This window comes from Tenrec ecaudatus, chromosome 7 (assembly GCF_050624435.1).
Source record: "Tenrec ecaudatus isolate mTenEca1 chromosome 7, mTenEca1.hap1, whole genome shotgun sequence".
Taxonomy (NCBI): Eukaryota; Metazoa; Chordata; class Mammalia; order Afrosoricida; family Tenrecidae; genus Tenrec; species Tenrec ecaudatus.
In genome coordinates, this window is record NC_134536.1 from 24,574,115 (window position 1) to 24,580,568 (window position 6,454).

Consider the following 6,454-nt stretch of genomic DNA (forward strand, 5'->3'; position numbering starts at 1 on the left):
GTAAGCCAAACAAGCGTGAAGTTTCTACTATAGATGTACTCGCTCCTTCAATAAATAATCCCATATCTGCTGTATGCATGACAGTGGAAACATTGAGAGACTGTACTTGGGTCCAGTCTAATAAAAGAGAGAAAGTATGTACATAAATAATTTTAAGGTAGGAAAATGTCAAGTGAAAAGCAAAACATTTAGGAATTCTTGGGGGGGGGGGGACACTTCCTTTCATAGGACTCCCTTGCAGTCGATCTAGATTTGAATGTGGAAAAGATTGGAACAGCAGTTTGAGGGTTGGCCCCAGAGAACATTTTATATTTGATTAATAACCTGGACTTGTTCTCCAAGCGAGGGCAGCAGTGAAGGACACAAGTGGGAAGAACATAAACAGAGCTGGAGGAAGATTAATGCGACCGTGGTGGGGAGGGGTGGGTGGAGGAGATGAGCAACGGGGAGGGCAGCTCAGAAGCTGGTGTTGGAGGCCTGCAATGGGGAGAGGCAAGGGACACGCTGGGGCAAGGGACACTCTGTGGTCTATGGAGTCACAGTCCGACTGGATTGGCGAGGAAGGGGCTGGGCGGGGAGAGGGCAGGGCAGGGAGAGCAGGACTGTGGGAAGCATGGCTGCAGGACTGAGCTGCTGCTGGATCTGGCCATAGAAACGAGGCACTCAGAAAAGCAGGGCCACCTCTGTAAGGGAAGTGGCCTCAGCTTTCAAGTCTGAAGTTATCAACCGAGCAGGATGGAAATGAGGGAGGTCAAGGCCAGAGAAGCAGCTGTGCCTCTGAGGCATGAAGGCCCTTTCACTTCAAAAGTTCTTACCTCCAACAAACGGGTCATGGAAAGAGAAGTAGAGCAGAGACTGTGGGGGCACCCTCTGTCGAGGGGCCAAGAAGATGACACGGAGCCAGAAAGACGGATGCGGTGTTTCGTAACATCAGTCTCAGCCCACAGAGTTGCCCCTCTCCTTTCCTGTTCATGTGGCCTTCTGATTCTGTCGATGGTAGCCCTTGTGTTTTGCTTTCTTTTGTTTTGTTTCGCCAACAGGCTATCCCAACCTTTCACTTGTGAATAAAACCGACTCGCTCTAATTGTACAATAGCTGCTTCATTTCGCTCAACACTCATAACCCTCTCTTTCTGAAGACGACAAGAACCTATGCATAATGCTCGTCTCTTCTCCAAAGACTTTCCCGGAGCAATCTCATCTGCTCCTTACAGCAGCAGGAGGAAGCAGGATGGGTATTGGTTTTGTTTTACAGAGAAAGGAGGGGAAAAAATGAGGCTCAAAGCTAGGTGACTTCCCCCCAAGCCCCAGGTGGTAAGCAGAGCCCACTGCTGTCAGGTTGATTTCTAAGCATGGTAATCCTATAGGACAAGCTAGATCACTGCCACGTTTGCTCCCACGGAGCTGCCAGTGAGCTCAAAGTATGGACCGGACCGATCCATTCGTCAGTCAGGGCCTGCTCCCTGTGGCACCAGGGCCCCTTTGTAAGCATCACACAGAGACTCAAACCCGGGTCTTCCTCTCTATGACTATTCGTTGAACCATCACTACAAATACAGACATGCAGAGAAATAGATCGAGAACCCAGACAAATGCCTTGTCATGGCATTGACTCGGTGATGCTATAGGATACAGAACTGCCCCAAGGAGTTTCCAAGATTGTCATCTTTTTTTTCCTCTTTTCATTGTGATTTAGGTAGGGGTTCCTATTTTAGATCATCATTTTTTTAATTCAACAATTTAAACACCCTATCAAGCCTCCCATTGGTCTGCCCTGTCCTCCCTCCTACTGGTCTCTTTTCTTCCTCTTGTAGAATATATTATCTTTCCTTCCCCTTAGCAAACACATGTTCGCCCTGCCCCCTCTTCCCTTCCCGTTCCTGGTACCCATCAAAGTCTGTTTCTTTTGATCTGAAAAACCTTTATCTTGATGTTTTCCTTCTAGAACAATGGTCTCATGCAATATTGGTCCTTTCATGTGGACTGATGTCACACAGCAGAATGCCCCCCAAATCCATCCGCATCAGGTGGTGCTTCACAATCTCATCATTATTCTATAATGATATATAGCATGCCATTGTGTGTATGTGTCAAGTGTATCCATTCTTCAAAGGATCGGCATTTAGGCTGTTTCCGTCTTTTGTGATTGTCAACAGTGCTGGGATGACCATGGCAGTGGCTGTGTTTATTTGTGTTACAGCTCTACCTTCTTCAGGGTATAAATACCAGGAAACAGACCACTGGGTCACAAAGTATTTCCCGTCCCAGTTGTCGGACAAAGCACCATCCCTCTTTCTCAGCGGTTGTGCAGTCTTTCAGTGCACCTGGCAGTGTCTGCGGGTTCTAATCTCTCAGCACCCTCTCCAGCATTGGGGGGAGGCGGCGTCTCATCATTGTCTTGGTTTGCATCTCTCCGAGCATTTCTTCATCTGTGTTGGCTGCCTGTCTGCTCTGCACATGTCCTCTGCCCATTTTAAAATTGGATTACTCATAGCCTTCTGGGCCAGTCTTCTGTGGATTTTCGACATTAGCCCCTTATCTTATGTGTAATTGTTGAAAAATTTCCCCCGTCTATGGATTCTCTTTCTACTCTTGTGATGAAGTCAAAACTAATGCGTCTAAGCCCCGCCCCTGCCCCCAGCCTCCTGTCCCACCCCCATCCCCCTTTGCTGATTCCCCCCCCCCAACCTTCTAGTCAATTGCTTCATCCTCTCACCCTTTGCTCTTGGGAGCCTCTGAAGTTTGTTGCCTGGCCTTTGCCTTGGCTTTGGTGCTTCGAGATGTGGTTCTTAGACAATATTTATCCTACGTGATTGGCTAACTTCGCTCAGTATAATGTCCTCCCAATCCATCCATGTCAGGAGCTATTTCTCGGTTTCATCCTTGCTTTGTAATTATACATAATATTGTGCGTATGCCCCAAATTCTTCATCTTTTCTTTTACGTGTGGACATTTTATTTGGGCTGTTTCCAATTCTTGCTGTTGTGGATTGAACATGGGAGTACATATGAACATGGGAGTACACATGTCTGTTCATGTTATGGATATTACCTCTTTAGGGGCTACACACCCATCAGAAGTATTGCTGGGTCACACGGCATTTCTATTCCCAGTTGTTGGAGGTAGCGCCATATGGCTTTCCACAAGGGTTGTACAGATTTACAGCAGTGTGTGAGAGTTCCAATCTCTGGCACCCTCTCCAGCATTTGTTGTTTTCCTGTGTGTGTGTGTGTGTGTGTGTGGTGTTGAACTGAGTTGCCATGGTTGATGAAAGTGATACCTCATGATTGTTTTTATGTATGTCTCCTAGGTAGTTAATGATTGTGCGTATATTTTCATATGTGTTAGTCATTTGGATTTCATTTTTGGTGAACTGTGGGTTCATTTCCTTTGCATACTTGCAAACTTGATTATTCATTTTTTTTCGTATGGAGGCATTGTAGTTTTTCATAAATTTTAGAGATTTTCCCTTCTCTGTCGTGTTGTTACTAAAGAGGTTCTCTTGTTACTCTTTAAAGCCACAAAAGTCCCATGAAGACTGAGGCCAAAGGACCACTTGGCCGAGAGGCTAAGGATCAGAGAGAAAGACTTGGCTACTGGCTGTGGAGAGGCCTTGCTGTATCCTCACTGTTTCCTGATCCTGACTTGTAGCAGTTAATAATTCTAAAAATCCTCAAAAAAAAAAAAAAAGGCACGAAAGTGTCTTACGTTTAGTAGGTTCTCAGTCATCTATCTCATCTTCTACTGTGTCCCTTTTCTTATGTTTAATTCTATGTCTGTGCCCTCCAATAGGGCCCTTAAGTTTGCCCTGTTATCTCACTGATGGTCTTTATAACTCTGGGATTTACATTTAGGTATCTGATGCTTCTAGAATTCACTTTTGCAGATGGGGTGCGTTACGGGTCCTGTTTCATTTTCTGTAGATGGAGGTCCAATTTGTCAAGCACCATTTGTTATAGGGACTATTCTTTCCCACGTACGGTTTGTTTGTATTAAAAGATAATTTTATTGGGGGCTCTTACAGTTTTTATAATAATCCATACAATCAATTGTATCAAGCATATTTTTACATATGTTGCCATCATCATTTTCTTTTTAAAAATAATTTTATTGGGGGCTTGTACAACTCTTATCACAATCCATACATTAGTTGAATCAGGCATGTTTGCACATGTGTTGCCCTCATTCTGTTCTAGACATTTACTTTCTATTGAGCCCTGGGAACCAGCTTTTTTTCCTCCCCCTCCCCTCCACCCTCATAGTCTCTGACAGATTACACTTATTATTTTCATCTCTCACACTAACCGCTGTCTCCCTTCCCCCATGGTTTCTGTTGTTCTTCCCCCTGTTGAGGGGTGTATGGTTATGTGTCCATCACTGGGATCAGTTCCCCTTTTCTCCCTTCCTCTCCTCCTCTTCCCCCTACCCTTGTGTTTTCACTAATCCCACTCCTGGATTCTGTGTGTCGTGTGCTCCCATCCCTTTCTATAACTGTGTATATGCTCCAGTCTTGTCTGAACTGGGAAGCAGCGATGGGGTCATGGTAGTGGAGGGTGAGGAAGCCTCAAGGAACCAGAGGAATATAGTGTTTCATCGATGCTTTACTGTACCCTGGTGACTCATCCCTTCCTTGTGGCCCCTCTGTGGGGGAGATTGTTCCACTGTGTACAGATGGGCTTTGGATCTCTGCTCCAGCCCCCCTCATTCTCAACTATGTGTTTTTGTTTGTTATGTGTCTGCTGATGCCTGTTACCCGGTCCCTATGACTCCTCCTGATCGCACAGGTGGTGCACTTCTTCAATGCGGACTTGTTGCTTCACTGCTGAATGGCGGCTTGTGTAACTTCAGGCCTCTAAGACCCCAGAGGTTATATCTTTTAATAGCTGGGCATGAACTGCCTTCTTCATCACATTTGCTTACGGGCCTGTATTGTCTTCAGCGATTGTGTCAGGAGGGTGAACATCTCAGACTGCCGATTGGTTAGAACAGTGTGTTCTTGTATTGAGGGAGGGTATGAGCAGAGGCCCAAAGTGTATTGCTGTATAAATATACATCATCATTTTCTAAACATACACTTTCTATGGAGGCCTTGGTATAGCTCCCACCCCCACCCCCCCATGACCTCTTGATAGATTTTTATTATATTTGTATCTTACACTGACCACTGTCTCCCTTCCCTCGCAGTTTCTGTTGTTCGCCTCCAGGGGTGGGGTGGGGTGGGGGTGGCTATGTGTCGATCATTGCGATCGGTTCCCCCTTCCTTTTCACCTTTCCCCACCTTCTCCTTCCTCTCCTGTTGAAGATCACTCATCTGTAGGTGGATGGATTTATCTCTGGCTTTTCTCTTCTGTCACATTGGTCTCTGTTCCTATCAGTGTACCCATACCAGCCTGTTTTGACCTACTGGGCTATGCATCAGGGTAGGAGGTCAGAAGTGAGAGGCCTTCTGTTCTGTTCATCTTCAGAAGTTCTTTGCTTATTCTGAGTCTCCTCTATAAAAAAGTTAGGCATTCATTTTCCCATTTCCTTAAAGAATGGAGTTGGGATCTGGATTGGGCTTGCATTGTACTGGTTCTGTCTTGATTGTGTCTCCTTACAACTGTTCTGTCCTTTCAATAGTATCAGAGTCTCGAATGATTATTAGAGAATTATATATTTCTCTGAGCCTTTTAAGAGTCTGAGTCATGTATTTAGAGGGTCTTTCATTGGGTTTATAAATACTTAGTATGGCTGTGAAATCTTGTCCAACCGTATCTTTAATGATCACGTAATTCCTGTCTTTAATCTTTATGGAAGCAACAGCCATATCTTTTTCCTGCAGGACCTCTCTGTACTATTTTTGCAGCTTTCCGTGAAACTATGCTCCCCAAGAAAATTCAAAAGCTTCCAATCTGGGGTTCAGCATGCTGCGGCTAGCAGGCCGACTGTGGGGCCCGCATTTCTGTAAGTCAAGCTTCACTCGGACCCAGCCTCGCTCATCTGGGAGCTCCGTTGCTGCTTTCCGATAATGGCAGCGTGGAGCCTTTGACAGAGACCATCTGGGCCGTCAAGGCCAAAAGTTTTACAGTCACATTTTTTTCTACAGAGAAAGGTTGCTGATCCCTGGACAAAACTACCTTATTAAAAATGATTTGTGGAAGAATAACAGAGAGAAAGTTAGTGATGTATTTTTATTCACATCTTTGCAGTGCTTTGTGTGTATGGAATATAGATAAGTAAAATCACTTGGATATATAAAGAAAAGTGATTAGAAGAATATATGTCCACGGAGAAAGACATGTTAATTGATTACCTCTGCGTGGGAAGACAAGGGTCCCAAGAGCATCGTGCTATCTCTAACTTGCCATCTCTATCTGTAGCCTCTCCTCTTGGAGGCGTATTTCATAGGCTGTTATGATGGTTATTCTTTTTAAGCATTAATTTATAATGTCGGGCCAATTAAAGACTATGGAAA